At 40.1% G+C, this 15,783-nt stretch overlaps 1 long non-coding RNA gene across 2 annotated transcripts; it reads right to left on the bottom strand.

Moving 5' to 3' along the window:
* Positions 1-663: 663 nt before the first annotated feature.
* Positions 664-13,289, bottom strand: LOC107814733 (uncharacterized). Of its 2 annotated transcripts, none has more exons than XR_012694308.1 (4): positions 12,608-13,289; positions 5,224-5,332; positions 864-5,123; positions 664-785 (listed from the first exon to the last, which is right to left on the bottom strand). It is a non-coding gene; the product is annotated as an uncharacterized LOC107814733 (long non-coding RNA). The 2 variants fall into 2 exon arrangements; XR_001654626.2 differs by lacking the exon at positions 664-785 and adding an exon at positions 6,066-6,117 and having other exon boundaries at positions 4,695-5,123; positions 12,608-13,270.
* Between the last annotated feature and the right edge of the window lie 2,494 nt (positions 13,290-15,783).

Genomic DNA, 15,783 nt, shown 5'->3' with positions numbered 1-15,783 from the left:
TTTCTCCAAAGCTCTTGATGATATCTTTTCTTCCCCATCCCAAATAAGTTGACTTGATAATAGTTCTACACCTAAGCTCTGGCTCATACGGATTTTTCATACTTCGATCCACCGTTACATGTTTCGTCACGATTGCGTATGTTGAAAGATTGTCAAGAGAATCGGCTCAGGTATGTTAAGGCTATCCCTTCATTCTTTTGTCATGATTTATACTTCACAAATAAAACAAGCAAATGCACAATTTCCATAAATGACTCTATTCATAGAAATACTAGAGATGCTTATGTTCTTGATTTCCTATGTGTCATATTATTCTATCATCTATTCATGGGTCTCAGAAAAATACATAAGTTGAAAAAACGTTTACTTCATGACATTACTCAAAGGCATAATGGTCTTATGATATTCCAAGATATTTATTGACGTACTTCTCATGCATTGCATTTATGTGTATTCAAACGGCGTTATATACGCGTATATATGTATGTATGTATATATATGTATATGGGATATGGGAAAGGTTATGGCATTATATACGCACCACCACCTGATCAGCTGGTATACAATGATGATTTTGCCCACAGTGGCCGATATGATATGATGGGATGCCCTTAAAGACTGATGATGTTATAAAACATGTACCTATGCAAGACATGACATTCATACGGGGTTATATACGCACCACCACCTGATCAGTTGGTATACGTTGATGATGTTGCCCACAGTGGCCGAGATGATATGATGGGATTCCCTCAGAGGCTTGATGATGTTATTTACGTACATACCTATGAATCACATGATATTCATACGCATATGCATGACATTATAAATATTTCATGATTTACAGAGCTATCCACACTTACAGGATGAATTGTCTACTCCATGTTTCTTCCATGTCCTTAATTAATGTTGACTTATTGTTATGTTTCAGCTCCGCCTTACATACTCGGTACATTATTCGTACTGATGTCCTTTTGTTGGGGACGTTGCATTCATGCCTGCAGGTATAGACAATCAGTTTGACGAGCCCTCACAGTAGACGAGATTTGCATTCAACGAAGGATCGGTAAGACTCCACTACATTCAGAGTGGAGCCGAGTCTATGAGTCATCGTGTCAGAATTTTTTTTACAGGCTTATGGGTAGGCCGGTACCCTGTCCCATTTGATGTTGAATGATCTTAGAGGCTTTGTAGACAGAGGTTCAGTTTGTACAATATGTCAGAGGCCTTGACGACCCATATGTATTCATGTTTTAAAAAAAATAGTTCAGTAATATAGTGTTGCCTACCTATAGTTATCCATTACGAGTTGTGGCCATGTTAGCCCATGGTAGTTACAAAACAAAAGAAAAAAAGGAAGTTGCAGAGTGATTCACTCGGGCCAGTGCGGCACCGGGTGCCAGCCGCGCCTCCCCAAGTTTGGGGCGTGACAGCTAACCAGACGGACTAGAGTGTCCTGAAGTATGGGAGTGGCTATAAACCTCTACGGGACCTGAGCTGGTCTAACTTGTGTAGTTTGAGTAGAAGGGTCCTCCTCCTGCTCGATTTGAGGATCTGTAATAGGTGTTACTCCGCGCGCTCTAGGTTGAGCTCTGCCTCGGCTCTTAACTCGGCCCCAGCCTCTACCCTTGGTGATGGCTGCAGCCTGGGGTCCATTGTGGATGTTGTGCGTGTCCTCATCATCTTTAAGAGAACAAGAATAGAATAATTTAAACTCAATGATAGAATAAAATCGCACGACAGAGAAGGAAAGAAGTGAAATTTTCCTAAATCCCTATAGTTTCTAGAAGATAAGTACAAACGTCTCCATACCGATCCTCCATACCCTACTAAACTTGTGAGACCTAGATAACCTGGTGCTCTAATACCAACTTGTCACGACCCGAAATCCCAACCGCAAGTCCGTGATGGCACCTAACGTCCACTTACTTGGCAAGCCAACTTAGTACATAACAAATCATTTTTAAACTAATTCAAAAGCAATTTAATAAGAAATAAAGCTGTAAAAATTCAAAATAGATATAATACCTTCAAACGCTGACTAATCAAATTTCAAAATCTGGTGTCACAAGTACATGAGCATAGTAGAAGTGCTACAACCAATGTCTGAATGAAAATACAATTATTTGAAACAAAATAAACTGTAAAACTAGATTAAAAAAAGGGGACTTCAGGGACTACAATCGCCATGCAGCTCTACCTAGAGTCTCCATGAAAAGCTTATCCGACTGAGTCTCCTCTAACTGATGCTGGGACCAACACCAGAATTTGCATAAGAAGTACAGAAGTGTAGTATGAGTACAACCGACCCCATATACTCCATAAGTACCGAGTGTGACGATCTGGTCAGTTGTCTCATGAGTTACCGCTCCATTTTCTCTATTTCTTCTTCTTTATGCTTTGTTTATCCGTGTTATGTGGTATCGGGTGGGTCAGATCGAATCCGGAATGATTTTGGTAAGATTTGAGACACTTAGTCTCTTTTGAGGAAGCTTAAGTTGGAAAAGTCAACTGGATGTTGACTTATATGTTAGAGGGCTCAGATGTGAGTTCTGATGGTTTGGATAGCTTCGGGAGATGATTTGGGACTTAGAAGCGCGATCGGGATAAGTTTTGAAGGTTCAGAGTAGATTTAGGCTTGAATTGGCGAAGTTGATATTTTGGCGATTTCCGGTTGGTAGGCGAGATTTTGATATAGGGGTCGGAATGGATTTTCGAGAGTTGCAAAAGCTCCATTGTGTCATTTGGGATGTGTGTGCAAAATTTTAGGTCATTCAGACGTGGTTTGGTTGGGTTTTTGATCGAAAACATAATTTAAGAGTTTTTGGAGTTCTTAGGCTTGAATCCTATGTTAAATTGGTGTTTTGATGTTGTTGTTAGCATTCCAAAGATTTAAACAAGTTTGAATGATGTCATGGGATGTGTTGGTACATTTGGTTTGAAGCCCCGGGGGCTCGGGTGAGTTTCGGGTAGGTTCTGGGATGTTTTAGGCCAAAAACATAGTTGTTGCAGGTTCAGAGAGGTTGCAAACACTAGTGCGGTCCACAAAGGATTTTGTGCGGCCGCGGTGGGGGCTTTGCAGCCACACTCAATTTTGTCCGGTCCGCGGTGAGAAAGGTTTCACTGGTCTGACTTCGGAAGCTTATATCTTTTGATCTAGAAGGAATTTGATGATCATTCAAAAACAAAAATTGTAGAGCTTTGAATCTAGTTTTGAGAAACATATTATAATAGCCATTTGGAAATCTGTAGCGAAGGTTATGGCCGAAATACCAAAGCCGGTCACTGCAGTCAAATCCACCGCGGTCAGCACTGGTTTTTGTGCGGTCAGCGGTGCTCCACCGCGGTCCACACTTGATTTTGTGCGGTCAGTAGTGGTAGAAATCCGGGAGGTGCTCTATAAATACGAGGTTTAGGGTTTTATTTTATATTTTGACCTAGAGAGCTCGAATTTTGGCGATTTTTCGAAGGTTTTTGAAGAAATTCATCGGGGTAAGTGATTCTAATTCAGATTTGGCTAGAGTACATGAATCTATCATTGAATTCATCATTTGATTCATTATTTGGGATGAAATTTGGGAAGAAAATCTGTGAAACCTTTCAAAAATGTAAAATGATGATTTGAAGGACCAAATGGTATCGGAATTGGATATTTTTGAGTGGGCTTTGTTCCCTTAATATATTTTGATGGTTTTGTACTGATTTAGGTTAGATTTGGAGCATCCGGAGGCCGATTAGAGAGGCAAGGGCATCACAGGATAGAGTTCGAACTGCATAGAGGTAAGTAATGATTGTAAATGTTGTCCCGAGGGTATGAAACCTTGAATTTCATATCGTTGTGCTACTTTGAGGTGACACACACGCTAGATGACGAGCGTGGGGTGTGCACCATTGGGTATTTTGACTTAGTCCGTCCAGTATGACTTTTAAATCGCGTATTTGATTGAAAACTATTTGATATCATTGTGTTTTGGAAAGTATTATCATGTTTTGGACTGAATGCCATATTTGGGCCTTGTGCCAACTGTTTTGGACCCTTAGGGGATTTTTACTACTATTCCTCACTGTTTTGACTTCATATTTGTACTCAGTCATGTTGTATTCTACTGTTTTCATAACTCAGCCATATTTACTCCGTTTTGATATTTTAAATGATATTTTGGGTTGAGCATCATGTTTTACTATTGCCCGAGTGGCATGAGAGATTTCTGATAGAGTGAGGCCGAGGGCTTGTGTTGTGAGGATATTATGGGATCGGGCTGCGCGCCGTAGCAATGTTATATTAATTCATGATTTTGAGGCCGAGGGCCTGATTTGTTACGCCACGAGGTGGCTTGTTGATATGAGGCCGAGAGCCTATTTGATTATGCCACAAGAAGGCTTGTTATTGCGCTTGGGCCGTAAGGGGCCCCTCCAGGAATCTGTACACCCCCAGTGAGCGCGGGTACCCAGTGAGAGTGATATGATGTAGCCCGATGGATTGTTGTTGTTTCATGTTATTACCCGAGGGGCGGTTCTTTATTCATGTTATGCCCGAGCAGCTGATTACGAGTGATTGTGAGGTAGTCCAAAAGGTTGGTTCTGTTCATATTATGCCCGAGGGGCGGTTTATGATACATGTTTTGCCCGAGGGATTGTTTATGTTTCTACCCTTTTCTCACTATTTTCATCACTCGTTTGAAACTATTGAAAGATGTTTTAAAAGGAAATAGTTTTATTGAAACTGAGTTATTTTACGAGAAAATGGTTTCTGTACTGTTTTTGAGAAATATACAGTATTTGTTGTAGTGCTATGATGGAAAATTATGTGTTTTCTTTCTGCTCAGCTTTCATTTACTTTTATTACTTTTTGAGTTGGCGTACTCACATTACTCCCTGCACCATGTGTGCAGATCCAGCAGTTGCGGGTCACGATAGTGAGCATTTATTGTCCATTCAGCAGGATTTCGGAGTCGACAAGGCAGCTGCATGGCGTTCGCAGCCCTGTTCTTCTCCCTCCTATCTTCCCTAGCTTTAGTTAGTATGGTCTTCCAGTCTTGTTTAGACTTTATTGAATTGAGACAGAGATGTAGTTTCTCATGACTTGTGACACCCCGATGTCGGGCTTGTATGTTTGTTCTGCACTGGTTATTTAGACATATACTATAAGATTTCTTGTTGATTAATGGCATAAAAATGAGTGTTATAGAAAAATGGTTAGATTTAGGAATTGTGTCGGCTGACCTGGTTCCACGATAGGCGCTATCATGACCGGATCAGTTTTAGGGTCGTCACACCGAGTCTAACCTCGACGAAGTAGTAACAAGGCTATAACAAGGCACTCACTATAAACCTGTACGAATATAAATGAAATAATAGCAGGAATAGAGAAAGTAAGAATTTAACATAAAATCGGAACTGAAAAGCATAACAGAGGGCCCTAAAATAACACTTGTACTCAACTTCTGAATTCAACACGGATACAGTAACAACAATTAAACATAATAAAATATATCTTCTCTGTTGCAGCGTGCAACCCGATCCACAAATATATATACATGACAAATCTTTTATGTTGAGGCGCGCAATATATATATATATATTCATTACAGTGTGCAATCCGATCCCACACAATAATATCAATAATTATTGCAGTGAGCAACTGGATCCGACACAATAATAATATAAATGGACAACCTTAACCAACTATGACGTATCTCAAATAAAACACAATAAGATAATTAAAGAACTAAACAAGGTTATAAAACAAGTAAAAGCAGTTAATAAATAAAGACATGGATACATGAAAACAATTAGCAACTTAAGGCACGCAATGGATAAAAAGGCATAAATTTAACAAGTAAGGGCAAGTAACAATTAGAGCATTTAATAAGTAATAACATGGAATAAATGAAAATAAAAAATGATTGAAGACAATAAATAAATATCCCAGCCCCAGTGCTTCACCCGTAACTATGCATATACACTCGTCACTTTGCATATACGCCTTCCCCACATATAAATCAAGTAACAATTAACCAGTCAAGTTCTAATTCTCTCAAGTCAAGGTTAACTACGGCACTTACCTTTTCCTGCAACCAAATCAATGATCAACCACGACTTTTTCTTAGAATTAGCCTGCAAACCAATCAAATCTAGCCAAATATAGTTTAAATAATTCAAAATAAGCTTTAGAAACTACCTACGAGTGAAAAAGATTCAATCTTTAATGAAATAAAAAAAAGTCAACAAAAGTTAACCCCGGGTCGGCTTGGTTAAAACTCGAGATTCGGACCAAAGCCCGATTACCCATTCACCCCAAGCCCGTTATGCAATTTATTTCAAAATCCAACCTCAATTTTATAAATTTTTTAATTTCTACCAAAAACCCCTAATTTCTACCATGAAGTTCATAGATTAACGTTAAAAATCAATAGGTGATTATCGAAATACATCAAAAATAGTTAAAAATCACTAACCAATGAAGTTGGGATGATAATCTCCTTAAAATCCTCTCTAGTCCGAGCTCTAGCTTTCAAAAATGGCATTGAATGAATAAATTCCGACTTTCAGCTATTAAAATAACTAGGCGTCAGGTGTTCTTTGCGTTCACTAAGCACCCGCCATGTTCGCGAAGTATGGCCCAATTTCCTTCGCGGTCGCAAAGTCTACATCGCGTTTGCGAAGGCTTATTATCCAATCTGCCTTCGTATTCGTGTCCCCAAGGTCCGTGTTCACGATGACGACCCCTACCATCCCCCCAGGTCATCCCCAAAGCTTCACGTTCGTGAGTGGCAAACCGTGTTCGCGAAGGGTAATGCACCGTATACTTCGCGTTCACGAAAAGTAACCACCCCTAGCCCAAAATTTCCCCTTTGCGATCATGGTAGAGGCTTCACGATCGCGATAGAGGCTTCGCGATCGCGAAGCACTGGACACCAGAAGCAAAAACCAGCAGTTCCAACAAGTTCAAAAATAGTCCGAAATAAATCTAAAACTCACGCAAACCACTCGGCTCCAAACCGAACATGCACACAAGTGTAATAACATCATATAAACTTGCTCGCTACCTCAAATTATCAAAATAACATCAAATAATGAGAATTGATCATCAAAACTCAAGTTTTCAACTTGAAAACTCATTTTTAAAATCTTTCACATAATGTGCCAAAACGCGCTTGGGTCGTCCCGGACCCTAACCAAACGTGAGTACAACTCCAAAAATATCATACAAACCTATCAGAATTTTCAATACACCGATCCAAGGTCGTTTACTAAGAAAGTTGACGTGGTCAACTCAAGTTATTTTTAAAGCCAAAATCACATTTTCTTTTAAATTAACGTAAAAGCTTTTCGAAAAATGATACAAACCATGTACACAAGTCATATAACATCTAATGAAGCTATGGGAGGTTTTGAAACACAAAAATAAGGGTTAGTATCCAAAACAACCTATCGGATCGTCACATGCTCTTAAAAACCTAGGGGTCCATTAGGTTTCTTGGTGGCTACTCTACCCGAAACCTTAACGTGGAGGCTACTCCATCCAAATCCCTACCTCACATTTATAAAAGGAGTCACATATTCACTTCGAAAGTATCTCAAAAATTTCATAAACTCACGAAATACTCACAAAAAGATCAAGAAGAGGCACGATACTTCTGACAATCAAATAGTTCAAGAAGATCCACAACATCCTTGCATGGAGATCAAATACATTTTACCTTCGAGAAATATGCTGCTCCAACCCTCGAGTCACAAAGATAATCAGGCCAGAAGAATCAAGAGAACAAACAGAATTGTATCCATATTATTTATCAATAAAATTATATTTTTTCATATTTATATTATGATTGCAGTTTATGAGTTGTCACACCTCCGTTTTCCCGAGGGGATAAAGAATTTTTTCAATTAAAGTGACATTATCAAAATGAGATTATTTAATTAATCAGAGTAGCCACTTGGAATAATTTATGGTGTCTCAATTCACCAGTTCATTTAAAATCCCAAATCGAGGAAGTTTTGACCCTATTTTTACAGTCTGCAAAATACAAAAAATCGGGTAAGGAACTTTGTTAACCTAGGAGAAGGTGTGAGACACACCCGAATTCTGTGGTTTTAGCACGCTTGCTCAACTGTTAATAATTGACCTAATTATCTGATTAATTACGTGTTTAAAATATTTTATGCATTTTTTACTTTCTAACTTTTACTTATTTTAAATTTGTTTGAACAAGTCACGATTGTCGCGCACTCGTTTGTTTTGTACATATCGCAAACCACGTCACAGGAACCGTACCCACGATCTACAACATGCTTATTTTTATTACTATTCGAAGTTATGGTCGGGTCACATGAAATACACACCCGAATTTGGATTTATGTATCGTAACTATGCCACGAGAACCGTACCCACAGTCACGAGAATTTATTTATGCGCCTAAAAATTTTCTACCCAAGTTAATGGCCTAAACATGCTCGTAGCGATTTGAATAAAAATATAAAATCAATTAAAGATATCTAAATCCAAATTATCCTTCACATTTTATGTCCAGACCCTCGACCTAAGGAACCATGATAAAACAAAAAAATAAATCAAGACGTTCGTAAGTTCAAGTCCCTACGGTCCAATTCTCATTAATTCATGATGATTCCCCAATGAACCAATACTTGTCTCAAATAATAAATTAACGCCCACCTAATTGAATTTAATTATAGAAAAGGACAGATGATTTGTATTAGTAGTTAAAATGACAATTATTTACTAATTGGATGAAATATCTCCTTCTAGTGACTGAATCTCAACAAGCAATTATCAAACATTCAAGCTAATCACAACATATGTCAATTAGTTCATATATCCTCAACAATCATATATTTGATTAAAAAAAATATAATAACAGAGAAGGGATTAGAATGGACTTTTAGTCGAGATTTCTTCTCCGATTAAATGACAGAATCTTAAAAATCATATAGATATGCTCTATTTGAAAAGTGCAAAATAAGAATATCCAGCGACGGACTTTAGATAAAAAATGAACTGAAATTCCCAAAATTGAACCGCACCAGAACCTTTGACCGCACCACCTCGACAATCTTTATTTTAGAACCACAGACGGTATCTCCAATCTTGAGACGAAACTTAATTGTTTCCTCTAGTTTTTCAATTTTTATCGATTCCTTCCTATGTGTGTGTCTCTTTTTTTTAGAAGTATTTGATTTGGGAAATTGGGGGTGGCAGAGGTGTGTCCCTTTGGTGGGGTGCGGCTGCTACTTTTTTTTTTTTTTTTTTATCTTTTGGGATTGTAGGAATTAGGTTAGGTTTCTATAATTAAGGATTTTATATGGAGGTGGCAAGGGATGATAACCATTGGATTAGAAGGAAATAGATAGCTAAAATTAAATCTTGCATTTTAAGTGGAGAGTGGGCTAATGGGTTGGGAAGAATGGGCCGAAGACATAGTTTGATTATCCTTTAGTTCTTTCGAGAGTGGAGATATTGGTGCCGGCGCTACATTACGTACCACGAACACTTCCCTTGCCGCGTGTTGTTCTAAATAGTTTTATGTCAAAATTTTTATCATTTGGTGGAGGGTGGATGGTGCTGCTCTCATGTAGTGTATCCTTGGTCGCCTGGATAAGGCGTTGTATTTCATGTCTTCTTCAATGACATGGAATTTGACATTTCGGGTCATGCCAACCATGCTGACTGGGAGAGTGATCTCTCCTTTCGTTGTTTCGATCGCCGTGTTGAATCCGTTAAGGACTCAAGAGGCGGGCATGATTTAGTCTAGCAGTTCGATCTGCTCTATTACCCTTGACCTGGTAATGTTGGCCGAGCTACCTGGATCCACGAGCACATGTTTTATTCGAAATGAATTAACGAGGAAAGAGGTTATCGGAGTGCCGTTATGAGGTTGGGACGAGGTTTTGGATTCCTCCTCGCTGAATACGAGGGCATCTTTGGGTACGTATCCCCGAGTTTGCTTTTCTCTGGTGATGGATATTTTTGTCCTTCTCATCACGGGTTCCTGGGGAGTGTTGAACCCCCCCCCCCCCCCCCAAATATCATGTGTATAACATGTTGTGGCTCATTTGCTTTGTTCTTCTTGGCCGTGCGTATTATGTAGTTCACATACTAAGTTGTGATTCCTCTGGGAAGGATTCGATTGTATAGGCCTGGGCCACTTGGCATCTCTGATTTTACTGATGGCGAACACGATATCTAATACATCGACGTTGAAGTTGTATTCCGACAAGTGAGGTGCACCCATTGGCCCTGCGTTCTTATCAAATCTGGCTCTGTTGATGAGTCCTCGAGGATCCTGTCCTCGATCTATTCTCTGATCATTGCGAGGTAGGTTGAGCCTCGGGGCATTCCTCCTATCTTTGGGGTACGACAAGACCTCTCTTTGTTCGGTTTCGACTCCTTTGCCAGGAGTCTGCTCAGATATACTGAGCCCGAGAGGTCTCCCATCTGGTCATCCTCGACCCTGATCTTTGACTGATAATGATTGTGGACGTCCGGCCAGGTTACGGAGGGATACTCGATCAGATTCTCTTTCAGCTGCCTTGAGGCAACTGAGCTTCGTTCATTCAGGCCTTGAGTGAAGGCCTGTACCGCTCAGTCGTCGGAGACCAGGGGTAGTTCCATTCGTTCCATTTGGAAGCGAGATACGAATTCTCGCAGCATATCATTCTCCCTCTACTTAATCTTGAATACGTCGGACTTCCTTGTTGCTACTTTGATGGCACCGACGTGTGCCTTTATGAAGGAGTCTGCTAGCATGGCAAATGAGTCTATGGAGTTGGGAGCTAGGTTGTGATACCACATCATGGTCCCCTTCAAGAGCGTTTCTCCGAACTTCTTCAATAAGACGGACTCGATCTCATCGTCTTTTATGTTGTTGCCCTTTACTGCGCACGTATATGCAGTAACGGGTTCATTGAGGTCTGAGATACCGTTGTACTTTGGGAGTTCCGGCATTCTGTACTTCTTTGGAATGGGTTTCGAATCCGCTTCCTCTAGGAACGGCCATTGCACAAACTTCTTTGAATCTACATCTTTCAGGACCGGGGGTGCGCCCGAGATTTGGTCGACCCAGAAGTTATAGGTTTCGATCTTCTTATAGTTGGCTGCTATCATTTTCTCGCCCGACTTGATCATTTTGGCGAGGTCCTCGAGCATTTTTACGATGGTAGGATCGGCTACCGATCCGTTGTTGCTCGAGCTCTCCGGTACCTGTTTGGAGGGGGAGTAGCATCCAGTGCTATTGTGCTGGGAGTCTTCGGGTGGCTTTGCAGCTGAGCAATAGCCAGCTATTGTGCCTGCAACATTTCAAAAATAACATGAAGGCTAACTTCCCATTCTTCCCGAGCTGGGGTTTTTGGGCTTCCTGTTGGTCGCCTTGTTGTATGCTTCTGTTGGTGTGTGAGGTTTTGTCGACTCGCTATGCATCTTGCGAACCCGCATCCGCTAGAATTGGTCCAGGTGCATTGTTGAGGTTCTGTGGTGGCGCACCAACGATTGGAACAACCATACCATTTTCTCCGTGGTTTTCAAGGTTGTTGTTCTCAACTCTGTTTACTGAGCCAGACATTTTAACCTGAAATCGAAGATCTTCGACAAGAAAATGTGTGAAAGATTACTTGCGTTGTGTGACAAAACCAGCAAGAAAATAATTTCTATTAATTTTAGCCCCACTGTGGGCGCCAAACTATTTATCGAGAAAATGGTAATAACAATTAAATTTATTGATAGGACTCTAAAAATACGTGATCTATTTTTATGCTAGTTGTTAAGCAGTTGATGCTAGGTATGTGAAGTTTAAAGATGAGATACGAGCTAAAGTAGAGTTATAACCAATCCGAGGGGTTAGCTATTCGGGCCTCGGACTGACCGGTGAGGGGCCTCGAGGTCGATGCCTAGGCTCGGGCTCGAGCTATCGGGGATAATCGGGAAAGGGCTAACAGGTACGATATAATTAAGGGAGGCTCTTCATGCCCAACAACAAGCAATAAATGAAGAACAAGTATGAAGTCCAGAAATAAGAGCAAGAATATCGAAGGAATATATTAGAGAGAAAAGAGAGAAAGAGTTGTTATTTATCTTGTGCAGAATAGTTGGAGCAACAGCATCCCCTTACAAAATGGTAAGGATCCCCTTTATATAGGAGGAGAATCCCATCATAGTACAAAATACATTAATTTCAAAGGTATGGAGATGGGATAGCTAGACGTGACACCTTGAGACAAGTTCCGGGCAGGCCGACTTTGTTAGACTTAGTCGCGTGCCTTGGGAATTCCCCATTTTTATTCTAACCTCAATCGACATTCCCTTTAGGTTGGGCCTCGATGAGCTCCGAGGGAGGGAACTCGGTCACAGCTTCGCGTCCTCGAGGTCTCGAGGTATTCTTCCGAAATGAACTAATAGCAAGAAATTGGGCCCCCTTATTTCGCCACATACAAAACTAATTATCAAGAGCAAATGGAGCAAGCAAATAGTAAGACATCATCAAAACGTAGCAATGAAGCATTAACATTTAACAAAACAGAGCAACAACAAACTAATAAAATAACAAAAGCATGATATCAAGAAAAAAACAACAGAAGGAAAGAAGAAATTGACCTCAAAACGCCAGACGAAACTCGAACCGGAAACCAATAGACAGTACCTCGACGTACGACTAAAAAGAGCCCCTAGACAACGATCACCGACGACCTCGAAGCTCTCCGAGAAACTCAAACTAAACCTGGACGAAACTGAACTCCGGCTGGGTTTGATGTTGTTTTTCGCTATTTTTTTTAGATGAGTTTTGGATTGAAACAGTAGTATGTTGGAGATTGTTTGGCTAGAATTTTGGTATGAAGGAATGGGCTATTTAAGGGTGCTAAAAGGACAGTGTTACAACTATGTTTCCATAGCTTTTCAGAGCTAAAATACTTACTGTTTTTGCCATTCCTCCTCTTACTTCTCTTTGTGCGTGTGTCTTTAGGTCAGTGGCTGTTTGTGATGAAATCACGGTAGAGAGGAAGCAATTTTATGATGTGAATTACTCCCTGCTACGGCGCTGCTCAATGAACTCCTATCCCTTATGTTTTTCCCCTTTTTCTTGCTCTCGTTTTTTTCCTTAATTTCTAGCCCTCCCATTTTTTAATCTTGGAGAAGATGAACTGATTAGTTCTCTATTAATCTTATTCTTTTATTTCTCTAATTTGATAGCTTGGAACTGAAGCAGAAGGGACAATGGGTTGCAGTGATCTTTTTGTGGGGGGTCCTTGTTGCTAGGTCTCTTTATCCTTTTCTTCTTCTTTTTCTCTTTTATTTTCTTTTTCTTCTTTTTCTCTTTTTCTTTTTCTTTTATAGTTCCTAACTCTATTTTTGATTCCAAAAGAGGGGTATGAAACAAAATAAATTAGGACTCAAAAGGGGTAGCAAAAGATAAAAGTGTTTGGGTAGCAGAATAAAATGCCTTCGTCATACCAAACTTTATAAATGCCAAGTACAAATATGCAATTTAAGATAAGCAAAGAAATCGTACATAGTATCTATTGATGGCATCAACACAAACAAAAGTGCCAATAGGCAATACCTTTGTCCTGATGAATGACCCTTGCCAATTCGAAACAGACTTGACTCAACCTTATCTCGATGTGGAAGAATGCATTTCAACACTGACTGATCTACCTCAAACTACTTGAGAGACATTCCTTTGTTGTATGCTCTCATCAACCACTTGATTTCCCAGACCAGCTGCCTCAGTTTCACTCAATTCAAGCTTCAAGTTATCTCAGAATGCGTGAATCTTTATTTGTTTCCTCAAATGCATTTTTTATCATATTCAGAACTATGTTTCATTATTCCATAATTAGATTGGCTTTTAAGATCTGGCTAAAAACTCTGCATGCATGTCATGTCATGTCACTAGAACTGGACTGAAGAGAACTATATAAAAGAAAATAACTAAACGAAGACTACAAATAATAGAAAAACAAAATCTCATTTGACCAAAGGATGGAATGGTTTGAACAACAGAATAAAATCTATATTAAGGCCTTGAAACAACCCTAGATGGAATACTTAGAGACACAAAACTAACTAACAAGACTCCTAGAGATTGGCAAAAGAGGATAGAAATGTTTGAATCACTAGAACAATCAAGATAAAATCTAGGTTACACCCCTGAAATAACCAGATAGTAGAAAAGATGTCAAAATGAACTACCAAGACTCCCTCTCGATGAAGAAATGAGGTGCTTTCTAATTACCAAACTAGAGATCTTAGCCACTGAGTTGCACATCAAAATTACTGGGACCTTGACCAACTTCAATCACATTATCTTCACCACGTGGTTCATTGAATCCTTTGAACAACCCTTCCTCAGCGCTAACTGTTGAATTAACGACTGAACCCCTAAGAGATCTTGCCGCAAATGCCTCACCAAAGGACTTGAAATAACCTGCACATTCATTGTCATTGCAAACCATCCCAACAATTTGTGCGTTGTCAAGTACCTGTAGAGGATTATGTGTGACACTTGGGGTATTACTGCCTTGGACCACACTTATCCCTTCTTGAATCATTCTTTCTATCGCCCTTTTCAAAGCACGACAATCTTCAATGCTATGCCCTTGGACACTAGAGTGGTACATGCACCGTACAACATGATCAAAACCTTTTGCATATGGGTCCGGAGTATAGCAGAGGAGTAGCTCAATCAGGCTAAAATATTTTAACTTTTCAAACAAGCTTGTGTAGGATTCCCCGATTGGCGTAAAACTATTTCTCTACCTGTGTTCCCCTCCATATTGTTGGATGTTCAAAAATGTTATGAAGGTAAGACTGCATTATGCGGTGCTGGCGCTTGCCAAAAGAAGTGACCTAGTGGTTGGATAGATGATCGGGCGTTGTTTGGAGGATAATACTAAGGTAGATTATGTGGAGCTCGGGGATAGGTTTGGCGTTGGGGTTGAGGCTGAGTATATTGGTGAGCCAGACCCGTTGGGCTATGCCGTGATCCTGAGACAACCATAGCAATATCATCCTTTTTCTTCTGACCCGACAAGCTTCCTGTGTCGTTCTGAATTGCTTGTGTTGTGGCTTTTAAGGCAGAATAGCTCATGATCTTGCTTGACTTCAACCCATCTTATACCATTTCTCCCATTTTTACCACATCATTAAAAGGCTTACCCACAACTAAGATCAAATGCCTAAAGTAAGTAGGCTCTGGATCTTGAAGAAAGTACTCAACCATCTCGGCTTCTTCTATCGGGGGATTGACTCGGGCAGCTTGATCTTTCCATCTGAGCCCATATTCCCTAAAGCTTTCATCAGGCTTCTTTTCCATATTGGTGAGGGACATGCGATTTGGGACAATTTCTATATTGTAATGAAAGTTCCAGGAAAAATCTTGAGCCATATCGTCTCATGTGTTCCAATTGCTAGCGTCTTGGCGGGTGTACCACTCCAGAGCTGCCCAACTCAGACTCTGACTAAAATACGCCCTCAATAATTTGTCCTTCCCACTAGCGCCTCTCATCTTACTGCAGTAGCCTTTCAAATGGGCCATGGGATCTCCATGTCTATCATATAAATCAAATTTTAGTATCTTAAACCTAGCAGGCAGTTGGACATCAAGAAACAAGCACAAATCTTTGTAAGATACGCTCACCTGGCTCCCTATCCCTTGCATATTTCTTAAAGACTGCTCTAAGATTTTCACCTTCCTGGATATCTCATCTTGCTCCACTATCTTAGCAGGCTTTTCAGTTTCACCGGGAGGCTCAAAATAAGGAGTGTAAAAG

This window comes from Nicotiana tabacum, chromosome 8 (assembly GCF_000715075.1).
Source record: "Nicotiana tabacum cultivar K326 chromosome 8, ASM71507v2, whole genome shotgun sequence".
NCBI lineage: Eukaryota > Viridiplantae > Streptophyta > Magnoliopsida > Solanales > Solanaceae > Nicotiana > Nicotiana tabacum.
This window is presented reverse-complemented; position numbering and strand designations above follow the sequence as displayed.